We start from the raw sequence: 24,227 nt of genomic DNA, 5'->3' as shown, positions 1-24,227 counted from the left end.
GAAACATAGATTGTTGTTATAGATGGAACACATTCTATGCTTACTGAGGTAAGCAGAAACAGCTTTATTGACATTTATTCTAGCTTTCTCAATCTGAGGACAAAATTGATTGGACCAGTTCCATTTCTGTCTATGGCTTATATTAGATTATACAAAGACTGTTTGCAGGAAAAGCAACATCAATTTTGCAAAGGTGTCCTTCATTAGCATTTCCAGACCTACCCCAGTCAATGTGCCTAGGTCATTGCCACCACAGTGCACAATCATGAAGTCGGGGTTGGAGATGCAACAAGGTTTTAACCAAAGGCATCAATTGATGCCACTTTAATCCTCTCTGTTCAATCCATTTAATGTCTTCATTTTGAAAAGCTAGGTCTTTGTCAATACCTCTGCGTTAAGCATATCTTTTGCACCAGAGAGCATAGCAGTGCCCAACAATCCACACTGAAAGCATCTTGAAGGGTTGACTGGAAGTAATAAAAAGATGTCTTTTGCTGAGGAAGTCAGTTGGTAGAATGAGACGAATCAAAAATGGTGGACAAGATGCTGTTTTTAAGATAGTAGATAATTGATTGGCTGTTTAAGTACTTTGTACATTCAAAATGAGGGTGCATTTTACTTTCTTTAGAAAACAGGTCTCTTATTGATTAGTAAAAAATGCTTGAAAGGTACAGTAGAAAGGATAAGGTCATATTTAACAAAGTCAACAAGACCTGCTGTTTGCATTTGCAACATTGTGTGGTGAACTTGAAAATATGGTGAACTTGTGACCTGTCAGTTTGGTTGAATGTTCCATGAACTGTTACTAAGAAAACTGGAATTAAACACAATAGGGGGTAAAGGTCAGTTGCTAAGGGTTATTATGTGTAACCAATAGATGTGCTGCCACCTGATGGTTCAGACATAGGAGCTTCAAACCCTAATGTTAGTTTGTTATCTGCTCGCAATCAGGCAATGTGATTTGGCTTGTTGGGGTGAGGTAGGATGTGTGTGACTTTGGGATTCATGTTTGACATGCCTTGCATGTGGCAACTGTGCGGCATCACTGTGTGTTATGTAGCCTCAAAGCTGATCCTCCCTCCCTCTTAGCTTATTTACATGGTTGCATTACTTGCACACATCACTTGCACTCCTTCGTCACACCATTGTCATGCTTTTCTGCGCATGTTCACAAGCCTGACAACGACACACTGATGTTGGCCTTTGAAGGTGGGTGGCCACGTGAGTGTAGGCCTATTGTAAGGCTAGGGCGGACACAGATGCAGAGTTCATGCCTTACTGAAGTCACGCTGTGAGTAGCGCTAGGCATGTGGCCCATGCTGTGGCAATACAGATACACCCAACATTTGGCATGTATGAGCCAAGACCCAGAGCGGTCTTCCGCTCCTTCATTTCTCCGTTCATACGAGCCCACCCTCCGGGTGCATGCTACATTGCAACATTGTCAATTGTGTGCCAGGTGGCGTCGATAATACAATACAGACACACGCATTAGTTACTTCCTTGTCAAGTCCAGAACTGAACCATGGCCAGAGCCCTGGTCAAATTCTGCACACCCCTACGCTGTACTGGTTTACGCCAGCTCTGCTCACTTAACTTACACTTACAGGTGGGATGACAAAGCTACATAAGCAAGGTCTTCCCCACTGCCAGAGATAACATGGTTACGTCCGCTGTCCACAACACAATGTAATGTGGTAGGGCCCGGGGCCATCATGCATACATAATGAACACTTGGACACAGTTAGATAGATAGACGAACTGGCTATGGACACATGCGCCCGGCCCCTTTTTATTGCCAGGGTCACATGTCCAATGACTCCTGTGCTGGATGCGTGTGGGGTAAGTGCAAGCCAGCCCTCAGGGAATGGTTGGTGCTGGCAACAACTACAACAGTGATCATCCGATCACACACAGGGATGCAATCATAAAGGGTCCATGACTGGTGGTGCACTAGGATAGGGGCACCAGATCTTATATCACACACAAAGGTTCGTATTGTAAAGGGTCCATGACTTGTGATGCACTGAAGTAGGGGCACCAGGGATAAGCGTGCTCATGTGAAGAAATTGTTAATGTCCCTTCGGGATATTCCTGCTGCCTGAGGTGACATTGTTGCATCCGGTGTCCACAGCATGAAAGTCAATCATAAAGGGTCCATGAATTGTGATGCACAGAGATAGTGGCACCTGAAGAGCTCAGCGTGTGCGCAGCCAGCGATGATGGCGTATCCTTGCAGGTCAGTATTGGATTGGATATGTATGAGACCTGCTGACCGTAGTGTAGGCCGGAGGCAGCGGTCAGCAAGGGTCCACAACCATGTGGCGTTGACTTGAGCTGCACAGAGTTAGTGGCACCTGAAGCACTCAGTGTGTGTACAGCCAGTGATGATGCTTCGTCCGGGCGGGCCGCACAGGATGCTACGTCTGTTGCCACCTGGACTCTACAAATAATGAATCAAGACTTAATTTGAATTGTGAGCCCTGCTGGCCACAGTGTAGGCCAGAGGCCATGGTCAGCAAGGGCACACAGCCATGTGGTGTTGACATGACTCATGAGCTGCACAGAGTTAGTGATACCTGACGCACTCAGGGTGTGCGCAGCCAGCGACTCTGTAATTAATGAATCAAGACTGAATTTGAATTGTGAGCCATGCTGAAAGCAGTGTAGGCATATGGAACAAAAGATTAAATATATATGGAATACATTGTCGAAATATTGGATCTTATGAGTACAATCTTGTTGTTAGAAATTAGCATTTAAAAAACCTTAGAAATTCACAGAAAAAAGCACAGGTTTCAGGGACGTTATAGTTAGTTGCCTACTGGACTCTGCAATTAATGAATCAAGACTACATTTTAATTGTGAGCCTTTCTGATTGCAGTGTAGGCCGGAATCAGCGGTCAGCAAGTGCCCACAGCCATGTGGCGCTGACTTCAGCTGTACAGAGTTAGTAGCACATGAAGCACTCATCGTGTATGCTGCCAGTGATGATGCGTTCTCCGGGCGGGCCTTACTGGTAGCAATATCTGTTGCCTACAGGACTGCGTCATCTGCAATCGCGACTCCATCTGAATTGTGAAACCTGCTGACCGCAGTGTAGGCCACAGGCAGCGGTCAGCAAGGGCCTACAGTCAGGTGGCTTTGACTTGAGCTGCACAGAGTTAATGGCACTTGAAGCGCTGAGCGTGTGCGCAGCCAGAGATGATGCGTCGTCCGGGCGAGCCTTAATGATACCATTGTCTGTTGCCTACTGGACTGCATCATCTGCAATTGCGACTCGATCTGAATTATGAGCCCTGCTGTCCGCAGCGTAGGCCGGGGGCAGCAGTCAGCAAGGGCCCACAGCCACGTGGCATTGACTTGTGGTCAGTCAGTCAAAAACACTTTATTTCGATTAAGTTAAAATCACAAAAGTATGCTATACATTCATAGTTGATTATTGTAGAATATGGAGAAAATTTTCATATAAATAGCTTAAAAACAAGTCACACATTATATACAGATACAAATTTCATATTTACAAATTTCACTTTACAAAGGTTATAGAAAAATTAAAATGTTTATCCTCATATTGCACTGTCTGTGGTTTACTACACAATTTCATTTGTACGTTTTGTGGGAAGGAGTTTGTTCAATAATATATTTACAATAATATTTACAGACCTATAATACAATACAAACCTATAATACAAACATGTTAACAATGCTACCCCTACTGGGCGTACAGTTTTTGACAAAAGCTAGGACAAGTTGATCAATGCCTTCGCTCTATTACGACGCGACCTGATGGACATAATGAGGAAGTTTGCCACCCCATACATAATAAGGGGTGTTTCCATTAACTGTAAAAACAGGAAGGCCGGTTTCACTTGGATAAACTTATGATCATTTAATATGGGCTTAATATATTTCTCTCTTGGAATTCTATAATAAGAACAAAAAAAGAAGAAATGAAGAGAATCCTGGTCTGAGAAATCGTCACACTTACAGGGGGCGTTCTCATGTGGTTTACACCATTTATCATAATCACCCAGCAAGAAGTGAGACTGATCAAAGCGAAATTTAGTAAGAAGCCACCGGTGGAAAGGTTTGTTAACTACCGCCAGGTATGGCTCGATAGCTAGAGATGTTATTGTCAAGAAATGGGCCCTCACGGTTGGCTTCATGATCTCCCGGGTTTCTCTTTCGGCTTCTCTTTTCTTTATATATTCCAATTTTGCCCATCTAATATCATCTTTTTGTAGGCCTTCAGGGTTGGTATACAGATCAGGGCGGCCCAGATATTCTGCTATTTTCTTAATATAAGAAAGCCACTCAATCTCAGCCACACGATCCCGCCCCATACAATCTTTTATGATCGTGTGGTTCAAGGTTAAATTGGGATTAAGCCATGTTTTAATCCAGGCCCTTAGTGGTGCAAGGGACAACATATCTTCAATGTAACCCACCCCTAGTTCCATATGAACTGAGTGAGCAGGTGTGGAATTTGGTAAGCCCAGAACAGATCGCAGAAAAATGTTCTCTGCCCTTTGGATTTGGGTTGTGTTCTTATGTCCCCAGATAGAGGCTCCATATCTGGCTATTGCCAGGGTTTTAGCTTTGTATATGGATAGTATAGCCTCTGGAGGTTTGCCGCCCAGACGCTTGGCAAACCCCAATATAGCAGCAGAAGATCTTTTTACTGCTGCGGTCTTGTTCTGGATTTGTGGTGCCCATGTCCCTTTCTCGTCGAACACCACTCCTAGATATGTGAAGGTTTTAACCTTTGAGAGTGCGGCACCATTACAGGTCAGGGTTCTGATGTTACTTTTAGAGTTACCCACAGCCATGACATGCGATTTTCCTGCATTGATCACTAAATCCAGGTCTTGCATAAAAGCCCCAAAGGTGTTAAGAAGATGTTGAAGACCCCTCGGGGTCCTCGACATCAATACCGTGTCGTCGGCATATAAAAGTACCGGCGTCACGGAACCACCCATACAGGGCACATCTGCAGAGGCAGTTTTTAGCGACTCACCAAGTGAATTAATATAAAGGGAGAAGAGCATAGGTGCCAAAATGCACCCTTGGCGCACTCCCCTTCCCGATTTAAAAAAGGAGGTACAGTTCCCTTCTTGGGTCATACGGATAGTTGCCTTTAGATCACTGTGGAGTCGCGCCAAAAAATCCACAAGAGCCCGATCCAGTCCCATTTCAAGGAGTATTGTCCACAGCTTTGACCTATTAACTAGATCAAAAGCTGTGGACAAGTCCATAAAGGCCAAGTACATCATCCCCCTTGATGCTACAGTATATTTGCTAAGTATAAGGTGCAAATTGAGGCATTGGTCTTCTGTACCTCTGTGGTGCTCTGAGTTAGTGGCCCCTGAAGCACTCAGCGAGTGAGCCGCCAACGATGATGAGTGGTCCGGGCCGGCCGCACTGGGAGCAATGTCTTTTCCCTACTGGACTGCATCATCTGCAATTGTGACTCAATCTGAATTGTGAGCCCTACTTACTACAGTGTAGGCCGGAGGCAGCAGTCAGCAAGGGCCGACAGCAGTTGGCGTTGACTTGAGCTGCACAGAGTTAGTGGCACCTGAAGCACTCAGCATGTGTGCAGCCAGCGATGATGAGCGGCCAGAGCGGGCCGCACTGGGAGAAATGTCTTTTGCCTAATGAATTCTGCCTCAATAAAGCCACATGGCGGTGACTTGCGGTGCACTGAGTTAGTGGCACCTGAAGCACTCAGCGTGTGCACAGCCTGCGATGATGAATGGTACGGGCAGGCCGCACTGGTAGCAATGTCTGTAGCCTACTGGTCTGCGTCATCTGCAATTGTGACTCGATCTAAATTGTGAGCCCTGCTTTCTGCAGTATAGGCTGGAGGCAGCGGCCAGCAAGGGCCCACAGCTACATAGCGTTGACTTAAGCTGCACAGAGTTAGTGGCACCAGAAGCACTCAGCGTGTGCGCAGCCATCAATGATGCGTCGTCTGGGCGGGCCGCAATTGATGCGATCTTTGTTGCCTACTGGAGTCTGCAATTAATGAATCAATTGACACTGACTTGAGCAGCACAGTTAGTGGCACCTGAAGCACTCAGCGTATGCGCAGTCAGCGATGATGCGTAGTCCAGGTGGGCCGCACTGGAAGCAATGTCTTTTGCCTAATGAATTCTGCCTCAATAAGGGAACGTGGTGGTGACCTGTGGTGCACTGAGTTAGTGGCACCTGAAGCACTCAGCGTGTGAGCAGCCAGCGATGATGCGTGGTCCGGACGGGCCGCACTGGGAGCAATGTATTTTGCCGACTGAATTCAGCCTCAATAAGGCCACGTGGCGGTGACCTGTTGTGCATTGAGTGGCACCTGTGGCTCTGAGCAGTTGCACAGCCTGCAATTATCCGTGGTCCGGGGGGCCGCACTGGTAGCAATGTATGTTGCCTAGTGGACTGCATCATCTGCAATTGCAACTCGATCTGACTGGTGAGCCCTGCTGCCCGCATTGTAGATCGAAGGCAGTAGTCAGCACAGACATAACTCTGCAGTGCTGTGCCACTGGGTTCGCATGGCGCCTGTGTTGAGGAGGCCGGCGGTCACAGAAGCAGCATTTGGCCGGGTGAGGGCCGCCAATTTGGCAGTTGCGTCGGCCTTCCCAGAAGTGAACCACGCACAGAGCCTAACCTATTTATTCACACTCCTACATTGGAGTGGCATGCGTCAGACCAACCCACTCCGCTTACGCTTACAGGGAGGGATGACACAGCTGCATGACCGAAATCTTCCCCACTGCCTGAGGTAACATGGTTGCGTCCACTGTCCACAACACTACAAGCACCAGCAGTATATGTCCACATGAAGAGGTCTGTGCTCTGAATAGTGAGGTCTGTCGAGCACATCACCGCCACACTTGGCATTGTGTGCATTCTTATTCATGGGTGACTTGCCTCCTTCAAACATACTTGATTCCCACTTCTCCCAACATTCAGCTATTGTGTGACTGAGGGGCCATGCCGTTTTTGGAACATCCGCTGTCCTGTTCTGCGCTGCCTCGGCCGTAGTCGTGGGGTTCTTGGGGATGGTGGTGGTGGGTGTTGTGGCCCTCTTGGGTGTCGCAACTGCATGAACAGTAGCTCCATGACATGTGTTGGCTTCATATGTGGCTCTGGGCTGGGTTCCCTTTCATACTGCATGTAGTCGTCCTGCTTTACACCAGTAAAAGGCAGGTGTTAAATTCCTACTGCTAACGCAGCTTATCGCCTATTTTTGCATCACATCTCAGATTTGACTGATCTTTAAAAATATCGGGAAGTGGTGTTTTCGTGTTTTTTTGCATGGGAACCCCTACTCTGCATATCATTAGCGTAAGTTGTCGCTCTCATCCGTGGCGATGTTTTTTGCAGAAGCTATCACGGGAAAACTGCTGATATCAGCAGTTTGCACCACATTGAGAATGAGACGATAATTCTGTTGCCACTTTTGCTGCACTTAAGTGCCGATAACTCGACGATAAGTCCTTGAGAATACGCCCCATCAATTGTTTTTTTTTTTTTGTCCAGATTCGCGCACCAGCCGCTTTTTTTTAATGCTTTTTTGGCCCTCTGGGTCTTTGTGGGATCCTCTGCTCAGGCCTAGGGGGTCAGGGTGTTTGTACCCTGCCCACTTTTCCTATTTTTTCACATTTTTTTAAACTCTTTTTTTGTGATTAGCATGTAGCTACAATAAATTACTAATAAACACAAGGGCTTGTTTTAGAGCCACCCTATAACACAACAGTGGGGACTTATTGCCAAGTTATCGGCACTTTAGCACAGCAAAAGTGGAGAAAGAATTATCGCCCCTTTCTCATGTTAGTGCACACTGCCCCATTGCCCACAGGCTGACGGTACCAGCACAGCGGACAACCAACATCCCTCCACAGAAAAGCTGCTGGCTGTGCTGCACTTGTTTGCCTCTGGTACCTTCCAACCAACAACTGCCAGAGTCAGAGGAGTCTCACAGCCAGCCATATTAAAAATCCTCACACATGTATCTCACATTCCATGTAAGTACGGTCAATCAGAATGAGTTTCAGCAATTTGTGATCTACCTATTAAATATTAATGAAGATGAATGGATTGTGGCCTCAATAATAAGAATATATTTCTAACCAAATAAACCCTTTGTAGTTACATTAAGATAATGCAAGACTGCAAAAAAATAATGTTCTAATCTATCCAATGCAGGTTGCTTGCATTTCATTGACCACAGTTCATAGCTCACTGTGCTATATTAGGATTTTAACTTAAGAACTGCAAGGGACAAAAGGATCTCTGTGACAAAAGCAGTAATACATTAAGCTCTCTATGTAAAACACAATTATGTGATCTGCATTGTACATGTTCTTTGCACCAGTCACTAACACTCTGTGCTACTCTTTTATGAGTGAAACTTGCAAATAGACAATACTCTGAAATCTCTCTAGCAGGTACATCAGTCACCTAGGTTACCGTGACCTTTATATTATTGACTGAAAATTGCTGGGCACACAAAGAACCGTGCAGCAGATGCTTTTTAATCTGTGAAATATTTAAAAATACAGCACCCACAACTCAGTGCCAGGTGCGCTGTCACAGACACTTATTGGATACTTGGGGCCCTGGGCAGAAAGGGAGTGTGTGAGGCCCCTCTTTTCTGCATACATCCTGACACGTTCAGGGTTGTTCACATCTCTAAAGATGACCTTCTTCCTGAGCCTGCTTTATGCAGACCCCTTCTGAGCTGCAGCTCCTCCCTCTCAGGATTCTAAAACAACCTATTTTGCATACAAAAGGTGTGAGGTTTGCTTGTGGGCTGAGTTGGGTAAAACTGCTGAGGAATTAAACTGTGGGAACAATGGGCGTCCAGTGGTGCCCATGTTTGGGCAGCAGGGTAGGATGGCTTATTTTAGGAGAAACCTGCAGATTGTGCCTCCTTCAATTGTGACCATAAGAGCAGCCTCATAATCTAGGCCACACCTTGCTACACCATAGCATCGAGGGCCAGTTATGGGGGCCCACCTCCCATGGACACAATTGCAATGTGACACCTTGCTCTCAATTAGATAACAAAGAGGAGTGGTGTGCCATGGTCTAGCAGTGGCGCACTGGTTCGGGCCCCATATAGGTGGGGGGAGCCCTGTGCAAATGCCCACATTGCCCATGCCTAGTGCCAGACCTATGCGATGTCACCGGTTGCACAGGCCTAAAACAGCCCTGGCTAGCTGTCTCCCTGAACATAAGAGTCTCCCTTCTTGGTACACAATCGCTTGCATTACATTCGGGATCAAAGGGCAGACACCCCGAATCTCCCTGAATTAATGTGACAACGGTCCATAAATTTCACGGACTGTCCGTCATTTTGGTGTCATGTACACTGTCTGTCATCATTCTGTTTACGGACGCCTTTTGTCCATAATTTGGGGGATTAATTACAGCAAGTAGTGCTGTTCACCTGCACAAAGCCCCATGACTTTTGAACTCTACAGGATGCAGCAGCCAACATCCAACCTAGCACAGACTGTGGACAGACCCATGGTCATTGTGATTGAGGCTGGTTATCACATATAGGCAGACAATTGGTTGTCTGCCTTGAACATAATGTGAGTGCCTTCGAGGTGAGAAACTCACTTGGAGCCAGTAGATTACAGTTCAGTGATTATAGAGAAGCTTTCCTCAAACAGAGTACTAAGGGGAATTTGTGGCCTTGTGCAATTCACCAATGTTGATCTCTGAGAGCCCAACAGAAATGACAGTATCCTAAAAATCACCATGATATCCACATCTGTGGAAAGAAAATCTTGTTTGCCGCACTGCTGACAAAATACTTCTACTACATGTTACTATTGGATCACTTTGCTTTTTTAGTTTGTATTTCATTTTTTCTAAAGTATTAAATATTACGTCTGAACTGAATTTCTTAGCATAATACAGTCTTGCACAACTGCACAACTAGACTTCAGCAATGTGGTGTTCTAGAACATTTACAACTCGCTTCAGAGGAATTAGATCCTCAAACCCTGCAACCATGTGTTAATCCTAGGGCTATGAAATGCATGCTTTTCGAGACCAAAAAGAGGTTTTGCATTTATCCGATATTTTTTTATATACTTTTTAAGGGCCTAGCAACTTCACCAACTATCTAATCTTATAAAACTCATAACAAAAAACATAAGCATTGACAAAGGCAAAAGGCTAGCCACCAGGACATGTTTTTTTTTTTCATTTTACCCAACAAAAACATGCTGCTAAAGAGATGCGCAAAATATTGTGAATTATGTTTCTTTTGCTCTCTACCCAAAATTGTGTTTGCCAAGTTAAACAAGAATTGGTAATGCATTGGTTTCGCCTATCTGAGTAATATTAATGTTTTATAAACAGTGCCTTAAAAAATATTAAACTATCATATGTTTCACTATATAAAATGTATTAATAAGAAAATAATGGCACACTGAGTGTTCAGGCACCAGGAGGTGCGGACGGCAAGAAGCACTGATGTGGCAGGAGCAGTGACCGTATAAGAGCAGCAACCATATAAGAGCAGGGACAGGGCAGAAGCAGTGACGGGGAAGGAGCAGTGATGTGGCAGAAGCGGTAACCAGGCAGGAGCAGTGACGGGACAGGTGCAATGAACAGGCAGGAGCAGTGACTAAGCAGGAGTAGTGACTGGGCAGGAGAAGTGGCTGTGTTCTATGGCACTGCTTTCCTTGCTCATAGTTTGAGGACGACAGATGCACCTCTTTTAAGCTAAATAAAGTCAGTGAAGTTACGGACATTTCAGAGGCTGTTTTAAAGCACCGTCAAAGTTGCTTTTGGTCTCCCCAGTCTGCCCTGCAAACTACTCTGGTTTATTGCTTGAGTTCAGCGCAGCCCAGGAATGCTTGAGCTGAAACCCTAACACAAACTAGAGACGAAAATGAACCAGTGGAAGCTGCTGACAACAATAAAGAAGCTGCAAAACACAACCATTGGACATTGCTTTTGATTCCACACCAACATTCAACACATGGGGATCATTTAATGATTTCCGCTTGTTATGTGATACTTCATAGCCTGGTGGGTTGTGCCCAGGCTATGACAGATGAAGGAACAAGATTCCAGAGCAGTTAATAGCTCTGTGCCAGTGTGGGCAGAATCTTGGGGGGGTCTTGAGCTGCAGCACCTTGGGCTCTAAAACATGTGAAATCAAGCAAATATCCAAAGCGTCAGGAACCCTAGAAGGTACCTGTAACACGGTAACTAGTCAAAATATCGAGTTTTTAATTTCGACTAGGCATAATATCGAGTCAAAAATATAGAATAGACATAATATAGACTACAAAAATATCGACTAGAAAAAATTAATATCGACTAGAATAGCAATAATATTGAATCAAAAATATAGAATGGACATAATATCGACTAGACAGAATATAGACAACAAAAATATCGAATTTAAGGTAAGTTAACATTAATATTTAATTTTTGTGTAATATAATTCTGTAGCGGGTTGTGGGTTTATAGGGGAATAGGGTGGGAAGTAATTTAATTATAATTAATTAAATATTTTATTTTATTTATTGGTATTTAGTTACAATTAATTGTTAAATTATTATTAATTGGTAATTAATTAAAATATAATTGCTAATTAATTTTAATTGATTAATTGATTAATATTTTTTCGTAATTTATTTTCTGTAGCGGGTTATGGGTTTATAGGGGAATAGGGTGGGAAGTAATTTAATTATAATAAATTAAATATGTTATTTTAGTTATTGGTATTTATTTAGAATTATTTGTTAATTAATTGAAAATTGGCAATTAATTAAAATATGATTGGTAATTAATTTTAATTGATTAATTGATAAATATGTTAATGTTATTATTTCTTTTATGTAGCGGGTTGTGGGTTTATAGGGGAATAGGGTGGGAAGTAATTTTATTATAATTAATAAAATATGTAATTTAAATTTTGGGTATTTATTTAGAATTAGTTGTTAATTAATTATTGATTGGCAATTAATTAAAATATAATTGGTAAATCATTTTAATTGATTAATTGTTAAATATGTTATTGTTATTAATTTTTTTATGTAGTGGGTTGTGGGTTTATAGGGGAAAAGGGTGGGAATTAATTTTATTATAATTAATTAAATATGTAATTTAATTTTTTTAATTTATTTAGTATTAATTGTTAATTAATTATTAAATGGCAAGTAATTAAAATATAATTGGTAATTACATGTATTTGAATAATTGATAAATATTTTAATTTTGGTAATTTATTTTCTGTAGCAGGTTGTGGGTTTATAGGGGAATAGGGTGGGAAGTAATTTAATTATAATTATTTAAATATGCTATTTTAATTATTGGTATTTATTTAGAATTAATCGTAAATTAATTAATCATTTGTAACTAATTAAAATATATTTTGTAATTTATGGTATTTGATTAATTGTTAATTATGTTACTTTTATTAAATTATTTTCTGTAGTGGGTTGTGTGTTTTTAGGGGAATAGCTTGTGAAGTAATTTAATTGTAAGTAATTACATTTTTAAATAGAAAATTTATTGAGTTAATTTTTAAAAATTCTTTCAAATTGTTAATTATTTTATTTTTAATAGGTAAATATTTACTGTTAGTAGGTAATTTTTAGTATTAAATAATTTTTATTTGTATTTTAAATTGATTATTTAATATATTTTACACAATTGTCAAATATTTTAATTAATTTGTAATTGGTGTTACTATTTATATTATTTATATTTAAATAAGAAGTATTTACTTGCCCTACTATTGTACTCACTGTAGTTGGAATAGTAATTTTAGCCCTACGCTATCCAACGCTTTCCCTACTGTTGCACTCACCGGAGTTGGAATAGTAATTGTTACCCCTACGCTATCCAATGTTTTCCCTACTGTTGCACTCACTGGAGTGGGATTAGTAATTTTTACCCCTACGCTATCCAACGCTTTCCCTACTGTTGCACTCACTGGAGTGGGAATAGGAATTTTCTACCCCTACGCTATCCAACGCTTTCCCTACTGTTGCACTCACTGGAGTGGGAATAGTACATTTTACCCCTACGCTATCCAATGTTTTCCCTACTGTTGCACTCTCTGGAGTTGGAATAGTAATTTTTAATCCTTCGCTATCCAACGCTTACCCTACTGTTACACTCACTGGAGTTGGAATAGTAATTTAAACCCATACACTATCCAACGCTTTCCCTACTTTTGCACTCACTGGAGTTGGAATAGTAATTTAAACCCATACACTATTCAACGCTTTCCCTACTGTTGCACTCACTGGAGTGGGAATAATTATTTTTACCCCTACACTATCCAACGCTTTCCCTACTGTTGCACTCTCTGGAGTGGGAATAGTAATTTTTACCCCTACGCTATCCAATGTTTTCCCTACTGTTGCACTCTCTGGAGTTGGAATAGTAATTTTTAATCCTTCGCTATCCAACGCTTACCCTACTGTTACACTCACTGGAGTTGGAATAGTAATTTAAACCCATACACTATCCAACGCTTTCCCTACTTTTGCACTCACCTGAGTGGTAATAGTAATTTTAACCTCTATGCTATCCATCGCTTTCCCTACTGCAGTAGCGGTCGGCAGTAGGTGTTTCTATAGGGCGGTGACGTGGGCAGGAGGAGGGGCAGGGTGGGGGGAAATAATGTATGGATTACGGAGTTTTACAGGTAAGTAAACATTTAAATACATAAAACGAATTTCGTTGCGCGCACTGCATCACATTTGGTGATGCAGTGTGCGCAACGAAATTCGTTTTATGTATTTAAATGTTTACTTACCTGTAAAACTCCGTAATCCATACATTATTTCCCCCCACCCTGCCCCTCCTCCTGCCCACGTCACCGCCCTATAGAAACACCTACTGCCGACCGCTACTGCCCTACTGTTGCACTCTCTGGAGTGGTAATAGTAATTTTTATCACTACGCTATCCAATGATTTCCCTACTGTTGCACTCGCTGGAGTGGGAATAGAAATTTTTACCCCTACGCTATCCAACGCTTTCCCTACTTTTGCACTCTCTGGAGTGGAAATAGTAATTTTTACCCCTACGCTCTCCAACGCTTTCTCCTAGTGTTCACTCTCTGGAGTGGGAATAGTATTTTTTAACCCTATGCTATCCAACGCTTTCCCTACTGTTGCACTCACTGGAGTGGGAATAGTACATTTTACCCCTACGCTATCCAACGCTTTCCCTACTGTTGCACTCACTGGAGTGGGAATAATAATTTTTACCCCTACGCTATCCAATGTTTTCCCTACTGTTGCACTCTCTGGAGTTGGAATAGTAATTTTTAATCCTTCGCTATCCAACGCTTACCCTACTGTTACACTCACTGGAGTTGGAATAGTAATTTAAACCCCTACGCTATCCAACGCTTTCCCTACTGTTGCACTCACTGGAGTGGTAATAGTAATTTTTACCTCTATGCTATCCATCGCTTTCCCTACTGTTGCACTCTCTGGAGTGGTAATAGTAATTTTTATCCCTACGCTATCCAATGATTTCCCTACTGTTGCACTCGCTGGAGTGGGAATATAAATTTTTACCCCTACGCTATCCAACGCTTTCCCTACTTTTGCACTCTCTGGAGTGGAAATAGTCATTTTTACCCCTACGCTCTCCAACGCTTTCTCCTAGTGTTCACTCTCTGGAGTGGGAATAGTATTTTTTACCCCTACGCTATCCAACGCTTTTCCTACTGTTGCACTCTCTGGAGTGGGAATAGTATTTTTTACCCCTACGCTATCCAATGCTTTCCCTACTGTTGCACTCACTGGAGTCGTTACAGTAAATGTAACTCTTTCGCTATCCTACGGTAAAAATATTGTATATGTTTTGTAAATAATATGTATATATATATATATATATATATATATATATATATATATATATATATATATATATATATATATATATATATTAAAATATATATTTTTTTAAGTTACATTAATTATTTCTCAATTTTACGTTTATTTATTTTAAATATGTTTAAATTAATTTAATTTATTATATTACTTTTAATTTACTTTTAAGACATTTATAAAATTCGATATTTTGACAGTCTATATTTTTTACACTCAATATTTTGGAGTCGATATTTTTGTACTTACCTGTTTGAAGATAGGAAGTCGATATTTTTGCAGTCGATATTTTGACCTCGATATTTTGTCATCTCGATAATTTATCTGTCGATGTTCTGTCAGTAAATCCCTGTAACACTGTACAAATATTTTAATCTAGTCATTCATTTCCCGTGCTGGCCACAAAAGAAAACAAATTTACTGGAGATGGTGAAAGTACAAAGCCTTGCGAGAGAAGCACTCAAAAAGCAGCACACGCTATTCAACACCAGTGGGATTTTGGAAGAGAACTCCTAAGCAAAACAAAAGTAGTCCACACAGACAATATTATGGGTCCACAAGGGGTTGAGAGGCTGGCTCCCATCCCTAGACTCTCGTGCAACACAGCGCAACAAGAGAAGTTCTGCGCTTTGTTCACTAAAATAGAAAGAGAACAAAAGCACTGTACTTTCAGATATATGGTGCAGTTCGGCTCTCCCCTAATACTCGGCCACTTGGAGCTGCCTAGTGCCAAAACATTGCGGTCGAGCAAATTTTTTGTGCATGAAGGGAAAGCTATGCTTTGGGCCTATTTCCTCATTGTGTGGAGAAGTGTGGCTCAATGCTTAGAGCGGCAGACCTTGATGCAGAACGCTGGCCAGGGACCAGGGTTCGATTCCCGCCTTGGCGGGTTTCGGGCTTATATTCCTCTGACCGGATATTCTCGCCTCAGTGCCGATTCTAAGCATGGGTCCCACGCTACAACTCTGGGCAATAGCTTGCTTAGTCTCCACAAAGGCCCCCTGATACACAAGGGATGCCTGGTTTCACCATGGGATGCCCAGGAGTGGACACCCCACAAGGAAAAGCCAGGAGGGGTTCCCTTGTGGTAGGAGTACAAGCGCCGGGATGCCTCCGGGTCACTGTTCGCGCTATACAAATACGCCACATTTACATTGTATGAGTGCTTCGGAATACAGTACAAATGCAAAGAGGAAATAATGAGGAGGAATAACAATATGTCTTCTCATTACACCTACCTCAGATAGGCACACCATTTTGGCACAAACCCTTGTTTACTAGTCTTTGTAAATATGGGTTAACATCAAGGTACATGGGAATGCCCATGCACCACCCATGTAACGCCTACCTGACAGTTCTCTAACTTTGCAGTCAAAGACAGAATAGCAAAGTGGACTTGTTGACAGTCTTGTGGTGGTAAGGAGCATGTGAAAACACAGACTGTAAACTAACAGTGTTTTTGTAACACAGAACAACTTTTAAATACCTGTAAATGAACTGTGCAGATGTTTCAAAACATATCAGTAGTTAGGAAACCTCAAATGGACCATGTGTTTGTACTTCAGAAGTCTGCTGGAAATAGAGCTTTAATAGGATCAAAACAATCAAGACACTTTATTTGGTGATGTTCAAATGATACATATTTGCTGAGACAACATTTCCACACATTACTGTTTGTGTGCTATATAGTTTTATTAATAAAACAGCATGTTGGCATTTTTCTGCCATTTAAATGGAAAATGTTCTGTATGTAAAAGACAGCGCCTCTTTCTGACCTCAATAATGCCTCAACAATGCATACAGTTACTGGTCTGCAGTGCACTTCTGTGCATCAATGAGAATCTGTAGTTTAGAGCTCACAGAAAGGAAACAGCACAATCAGTATACTATTACCCATTTACAGGTAACATAAGGAGGGCTTTTATGGTTAGCCAGGGAATTATATAGCAAAATCAACTCCTATCTAACCATTCTGGGCCACAATAATACCATAACACTCAGCAGTCTGCAGCCAATTACAGCTCATACGGGCTTAGTTAATAACTCTCTTTTCCTGCTTAATGCTCTTACCCTCACACAAGACGTGTCCGCTATGGATCTTATCCATCAATCAGCACAACACCAGCCCTATAACCAGTCATCACCAGCTGAACAGACATAAAATACCTGATACGATCTGACACATAAAGCTAGTCACTCGGGGACTGTACTCTAGTCCAGCACTGCAGATCCCAATTAGATGCATTCTATGTGTGCCGCTTTACATCTCACAGTAGCACACAGATATGAGATGCTAGTTACAAAGGTAATCTGAGCAGATCTTACAGACCAAAACTGTCACCAAACATGCCAGCTCAGGACCGTGAACTGTAAACAATATATCAGACTGGACAACCCAGTGCAGTAACCACATAAATAGATTATGATCATATTAAATACCACAAAAAGACCTGCACATTTGCTCAAAGCTGCGTGCATACAGAATACAGAAAAACTGTGAAGTGCAAGATTGTCTCAACCTTATATAAACTTCTTTTTAGTTGTACTCATGTTCTTTGTCTATTAACTGACTTATATTGCATGACCTCCTCTGATGCGTCTATAAAACATACCTTTTGTCTCGAATTTTTGTCCTGAATTTTGACCTGTCCTTAATTTTTGTCCTGAATTTTAACCCTTTGTCCTGAATTTTTACACTCACAATCCTGAATTTGCACCAATGCTATTTGGTCACCCTACTCCGAATTTCCCCCTGTATCCTCGAAGTGTTATCAAATGCACTGGTGAATTTTAGTATTGCTAAATCTCTTTGAAATTACCATCAGTATAATAACTTCCAAAGAAAAAGGATTTCCTTTGCCCTAATCATTTCCTTATTGTAGAATATAATAGCTGATATTTCCTACAAATGTACTTTTTATTTTGATTTCTCAAAGTGTCACCTTGACATACATCTGAGGCGCTCTCAAGTTGCCTACGTCCATGCCTGAGAAGGGCATCCAGGTTTCTGGTTTGTATTCTAGGAGTTGCAGTCCTTATGTTATATGTGGACAAACAGATCTGCAAGTACCAAACTTCTATAGCAGCTGAGTTTCCCAGGTCGATGCGTGCCTATTTAGTTCAGACGCGTTTTTTGTGAAAATCCGGAGCTTTTAGTCGTATTTATTCCAGTATTAAACCAGGAGTGCAAGTTCCGGAATTCAAAGCAAAACGGGACTGGACTGACTTGTCACGCAGGCACCTGGGAAATTCGGGCGTTTTACAGATATTTCGAGGACGAGGAACACTTTCTGTGTTCACTGCATCAGGGGAATCATGCCTAGCCTGTGTGGCAGGCAAATAACTCTAGTGAAAAAAATTATCTTTAGCACTGTTGTTTACTTTGTCTGTTTATGCTGCTTGGCTAATGCCGAGACAGTGACTCTTTGAGAACCACGGAATCTCCAAACAAGTCTTCGTCCTCTTAATAAAAAAAAGGAATATATATATTCCTTTTTTTATTAAGAGGACGAAGACTTCTAGAAGATGTTATATATATATATATATATATATATATATATATATATATATATATATATATATGCTTTCAAAATGTCCTGGTTTGTTTTCAAGAAATTGATTTCATTCGCAGAATGTCTAAGAAGCAAATACCAAAAATTAAAATTAAAATTACGTCATGGTTACTTTAATAAAACATACGTTTATCAGACAACATTATTTTTTTTTCTTCATTATTGGTCTTAATTCGCTGCGCTAGTTATTCAAGTTGTACATTATTTAAAAATAGCTCTAATAAAATCTTGTTAACACAATAAAGGGGAGTGAAAAATACTGTTTACCTTGTAACAAATTTCCCTCCTGATGCGAGCTGCCAGATGAGAGTTGTTGCCAAGTAATGGAAAAGGTGAGAGTACAAAAGACGCCCACTCCTCACACTTTTAGTAACAGAAGGGGTTGACTCTTAGACGGCAGGCGGCAGCAAGGCTACGCAGGTCCCTACCACGCCCGGCGTCAGGGAAATGAAAAGGACTTTGATCTGCGATTCTGTCAGGCCGAACGCTGGGACTGACTCCAGGACGCCCGGTGTTTGTGGACTGGCAATAGGTACTTATGAAAGCAACGTCAATCACGGCCGAAACAGGCCACAGCAGTCAGGCAACTTTTAAGGCTGTCTTTTATGCAGCAGCTAGAAAAGTCTGTTACTCCCGTGAATGCCATGGGCTCCATTGCAAGCCATCGGGCACTGGGCAACAGTGCCTGCAGGAAACCCCCCACCCCAAACCACCCCCACTACTTGTTGAGTAGATAAATCCATCAATAATTGCTCTATTCTTGGTTTCCCAAGCAACTAAAACTATACATGGAAATGCTGTCCCGAGATTAAGTTGCATTATAGATAAATCAGTGTCAGAGGTGCAAATTACAACTACGGTTAGGACAGTTATTTTTGAAATCCAATGTAGGCAAATGGTCATAACAAATATCAGATGCGTTCTCGTGTCATCTTTAGGAGAGAGGACCTCAAGATTTGAGAACTACTATATATGTGCCCAGCGATTGCTGAACAACGAAACGTCTTTTTAAATCCACTTTATTCTAAGTATAACCTCTCGAGTGCAGATTAATGTATCAATTTTATTAGGACCCCATTGAATGACTATATATGTAACAAACTTTTTTTTTTTATGTAGAGCTGTTATTTTTAAAAGATTATGTATACAAAGCTATATGAATGTAGCTAACGTTGGTATCTGAAAATTGTTTTTATATTGGTGACCTTTATGGAGGTCTAAAGCAATTTTTGGGTAAACTTGAAACTTTTGTCAGGTGAGCGGTGTGTGATAACAGGGAGGGAGGAGGGTGAGTGTGAAAGGTTAGCAATGAGTGTGTGAAAAGGGACCGTAAGTAGTGTTTAGTAGTGTGTGAGTGCATGGTGAAGTAGGTTTGTGGTGCGTGAGTGCAGGGTAAGTGGTGTCTGGTTTGAGGTGAGGGGAGTCTGGGTGCCGTGTGAATGGTGAGTGGATGATGGGTGAGAGATAGGTGAATGGAGTGTGTGTAGTGTGGAAGATGGAGAAGCACACGATGTGTGACTAACCCGCGATGCAGAGGCAATGATGGTCGTCTGTAGAGCGTGTGGTGTAAGAGTGCACGGTATGTAATGCATGACTAAAGGGTGAGTGAAGAGGGAGTGGTGGGCGTGCCTACAGTGTCCGGTGTAAGAGTGCAGTGTACATGAATTGTGACCACAGGCTAAGACAGGGTGAGTGAGAGGTTTATGGGTGCAGGGTAGGCAGTTTGTTAAGTGCAGGGTGATTGACGTGCCTATGTGATTGTAGGGTTGAGGTCTCTATAAAAGAAGGGTGAGATGCCCCCTTGTGAATAAAGAGTGAGTTGCATGCTAAGATGAAAGCAGGGTGGAGCACTTTAAAAAAGGACCCATTGGCATTGCCAATGCTTGTGTATATTTTACGTTAGTGTAAACAAGGCTCCGAAGGGAGGCTGCGGGTCTCACAATATTTATTTTGGAAAACGTAGAGGAATTACATTATAGACAGTGTACGTTGGGCCATAGCTCACAGAGAACACGTGTTGACGTAAATTGGTTTACATGCCCAAAGACTATAGGTTGCACTAGCACTTCTAATAGACTTCATAAGGGTCTGCATTTCGAAGCCATGAAACGAACAGCCATAAAGGTAACGTTTCATGATCAGACTGTTGGGCCACTTGGTCGTTTAAAAAAAACTGCTCCAGGTTTTCGGTTGTTGTTAGATGACTAGACTGGACTTGCAGTTACCAATTGTGCAGCAGGTGCATTGGCACCATGACCCCTGGCTGGGAGGGACCCACCAAATCCAGATTTTGCAATCTAGCTTGCCTAATGCAGATTGAAGGTTTACTGAGATTGTGTCACTCCTACTAGAGGCTATGCAGGTTTCATACTTTGACAGTTTTCTTAATGACCCATTGTCGATTGAATTATACAATATGATCAAATAACTAATGCAATTGTTTTAGCATAAGTACTTGAAAAACAAAACTATAGGCGCAAAGCCTGAAATGGAATCGCTGAGTTTACTCTGCCAAAGTTTCGAACAAGTTTACCATCGAAAACATTCAGATAAGACCATTTATCTATGGGCTTATATTCTTCTGCAGAGCTTACAATTGGTGGAATTTTTATCTGGTAGATATCAGTAAATGAATTAGGCCGCGAACCATTGTAATTCCGTTTTGCCGGCCGCTTCAGTGTTTTAATAGTAAACGACATGAACAACAACACTACTGAACTGAGCTAGAGTTAGAGTGTGAGCGTTGCGAAGCAGCCAAGCCAAGCGGGGGGTGCGGCGACAGGAACGGAGCCGAGCGGAGTGTGCACGGCAGGCTTGCCGGTGGTACTCTTTCCGGGAGCCGGTAGGGGGGGGGGGGGGGGGCAGCAGGCGTAAGGTGTGAGGAGGACGTACCACACCGCTTCATCAACTGCCCGGTAAAAGAGGTGAGACCGGCATTGTGCAACTGGCATTGTGCATTGTGCATTGTGCTTGGGAGGGGCAGAGACGCGAGCGAGTGCGGCTGCCGATAGAGGCGGCTGCGAAGTAAGAGCCCGGGGCGTTGACTGGTAGGCAGTCCGACTAGGTCCGACTGGCCCACGGCCGCCCCCCCCCCCCGCGAGCTCAGCTTGTCGCTAGTGCTAGTCCGAGAGCCTCTCTTAACACCTCCCACCACTCACCACCTCTACCTCTGTCACCAGCAGCTTGTGGGGAAACAGGCTTTCACACTGCCCTGTTATACCCCACCTCCTTCAAAGCCTTGACTTCCTCAGCTTAAGCCCAAGGCTCAGGCAGGAGTCTGGAACCCCTCTAACCTTCTAACCCCCCAACCTGCGGCACAGGGGTGATACTGGCCTAGGCTGACTGCAAGTGCCCCAGTGAGTGCTCGAAGGCGTGTACTGGACCCGAAGACTTGATCCAGGGGAAGAAGAGCACAGGAGTCCACAGAAGCTGATAGGAAAAGGGTAAAAGGCGGGGGAAAAGAGAAAAGCGAAGGAAGCCCGTGCCCCAGGCCAGTCCTTACCCGGTGTCTCACAGTCCGAGGAGGGCAGTCAAACTAGGGAAACTAGGGAGATTAGATCGGGGAGAGTCAGACAGACCCCATCTCAGAAACCCAAGAGCGACAAGCTGAATAAGAAAAGAAAAACAGGACGTAGCAATAGAAACTATTGCTTAAGGATCCCGGTGCAGCCATTTATTCAAGAACAGCAGGGATCCCAGGTCTTATGACCCCTTTAGCCCCCCAGACTCTTTTTTCGTCAGGGAATGGGATAAACAAGATAGAAAACGAAGTGGGACAAAAACCTGACCGTACCATTAAACAGTGGCTTTTACAAAAACAAAGCCTGGAAGAGGAAAAGTACGGTCTGACGGCGCCTGAAATGGAGGAGTTGGGCATGGTACAGGCACAGGATCAGGTCTAAAAGAGGGCTCAAGCCTGAGCCTGGACTCCACGCTGGCACACGCTTGTAGGATAAATAATGAGGGCACCATACCTAATACCATGGAAGGCAACGCAGATAAAAACAAGCATTGGAAATGCAATAGGGCTCGCATTAGGAAAGTTTGAGCTATTGGTCTTATAAATGATTTTTTTTTAATTAAAGTAAAGTAATAGCTTTGTCAATTAGAATGCCAATAGTTATAACTTTCGCAAACATGGATAGCATTTGTAATGCAACATGTTGTGTATTTACGTGACTTAGATGTATTGATATTACAAATAACAATGGCAATGCCAATAGCTTAAACTTTGTAAATACATTTTGTGAAGATTATGTTCAGTGTTTTTTATTGTGTCGAAAATCCAAGAACAGAAGTGAAATATGAACATCTTTTTGTGCTTTGTAATAAAGCATGAAAGCTTGAAAACAGCTGGAAACATTGAAAGAACATATTTGAACCAGTGATGCAGTGGATGCAGTGGTTGAGCTGAGTGATGCTGTAATTGCGCTGAGTGATGCTGTGGTTGCGCATAGTGATGCTGTGGTTGCGCTGAGTGGTGAATGCATTGGTGGAGGTTAGTGGGTGCATTGATGGAGCTGTGTGGTGGGTGCATTGGTGGAGCTTAGTTGGAGCATCGGTGGAGCTGTGTGGTGGGTGTATCGGTGGAGCTGGGTGGTGGGTGCATCTGTGGAGCTGTGTGGTGGGTGCATTGGTGGTGCATTGGTGGAGCTGTGTGGTGGAGCTGTGTGGTGGGTGCTTCGGTGGAGCTGTGTGGCGGGTGCATCTGTGGAGCTGGGTGGTGGGTAAATGTAAATGTATTGCGATTTATATAGCGCACGTATCACCCGAAGGCATCAAGGCGCTTGCCTTGGGAACCCGTCCTGGTATTCCCCTGTGAGATAACCCCAGCAGGGTATCCACAAGGTGAAAGCCAGGCATCCCGCCGCGAGGGGCCGTAGTGGAGATTAAGCAAGCTATTGCCCAGAGTCCCAGAGTGTGAACCCGTGAGTCGAGTAGGCACCGGAACAAGAATTATCGAGTCCGTGGAATTTTTGAGCCCAAGACCTGCCGAGGCGGGGAATTGAACCCTGGTCCAGGACCGATCTCAGCTTCCGGGTCTGCCGCCTCTAACCCCTGAGCCACACTTCTCCACATCTGTGGAGCTGTGTGGTGGGTGCATCTGTGGAGCTGGGTGGTGGGTGCCTCGGTGGAGCTGTGTGGTGGGTGCCTCGGTGGAGCTGTGTGGTGGGTGCCTTGATGAAGCTGTATGGTGGGTGCCTCGGTGGAGCTGTGTGGTGGGTGCATTGGTGGAGCTGTGTCGGTGGAGCTGTGTGGTGGGTGCATAGGTGGAGCTGTGTGGTGGGTGCATCGGTGGAGCTGTGTGGTGGGTGCATTGGTGGAGCTGTCGGTGGAGTTGTGTGTTGGGTGCATCGGTGGAGCTGTGTGGTGGCTGCATCGGTGGAGCTGTGTGGTGGGTGCCTCGGCGGAGCTGTGTGGTGGGTGCCTCGGTGGAGCTATGTGGTGGGTGCATCAGTGGAGCTGTGTGGTGGGTGCCTCAGTGGAGCTGTGTGGTGGGTGCATCAGTGGAGCTGTGTGGTGGGTGCATCGGTGGAGCTGTGTGATGGGTGCATCGGTGGAGCTGTGTGGTGGGTGCATCGGTGGAGCTGTGTAGGTGGAGCTGTGTGGTGGGGGCATCGGTGGAGCTGTGTGGTGGGTGCATCGGTGGAGCTGTGTCGGTGGAGTTGTGTGGTGGGTGTATCGGTGGAGCTGGGTGGTGGGTGCATCGTTGGAACTGTGTCGGTGGAGCTGTGTGATGGGTGCATCGGTGGAGCTGTGTGATGGGT

At 43.4% G+C, this 24,227-nt stretch overlaps 1 protein-coding gene across 1 annotated transcript in view; it reads right to left on the bottom strand.

Moving 5' to 3' along the window:
- Positions 1–18,915, bottom strand: part of LOC147731705 (NXPE family member 1-like) — a 472,004-nt gene extending 453,089 nt beyond the window's left edge. Inside the window, exon 1 of the mRNA XM_086956818.1 lies at positions 18,727–18,915. The gene's annotated coding sequence lies outside the window, so the exon portion shown is untranslated. The remainder of the gene's footprint in view (positions 1–18,726) is intronic.
- Positions 18,916–24,227: the final 5,312 nt, after the last annotated feature.

Source organism: Lissotriton vulgaris, chromosome 2_1 (genome assembly GCF_964263255.1).
Source record: "Lissotriton vulgaris chromosome 2_1, aLisVul1.2, whole genome shotgun sequence".
In the NCBI taxonomy this organism is placed as follows: domain Eukaryota; kingdom Metazoa; phylum Chordata; class Amphibia; order Caudata; family Salamandridae; genus Lissotriton; species Lissotriton vulgaris.
This window is presented reverse-complemented; position numbering and strand designations above follow the sequence as displayed.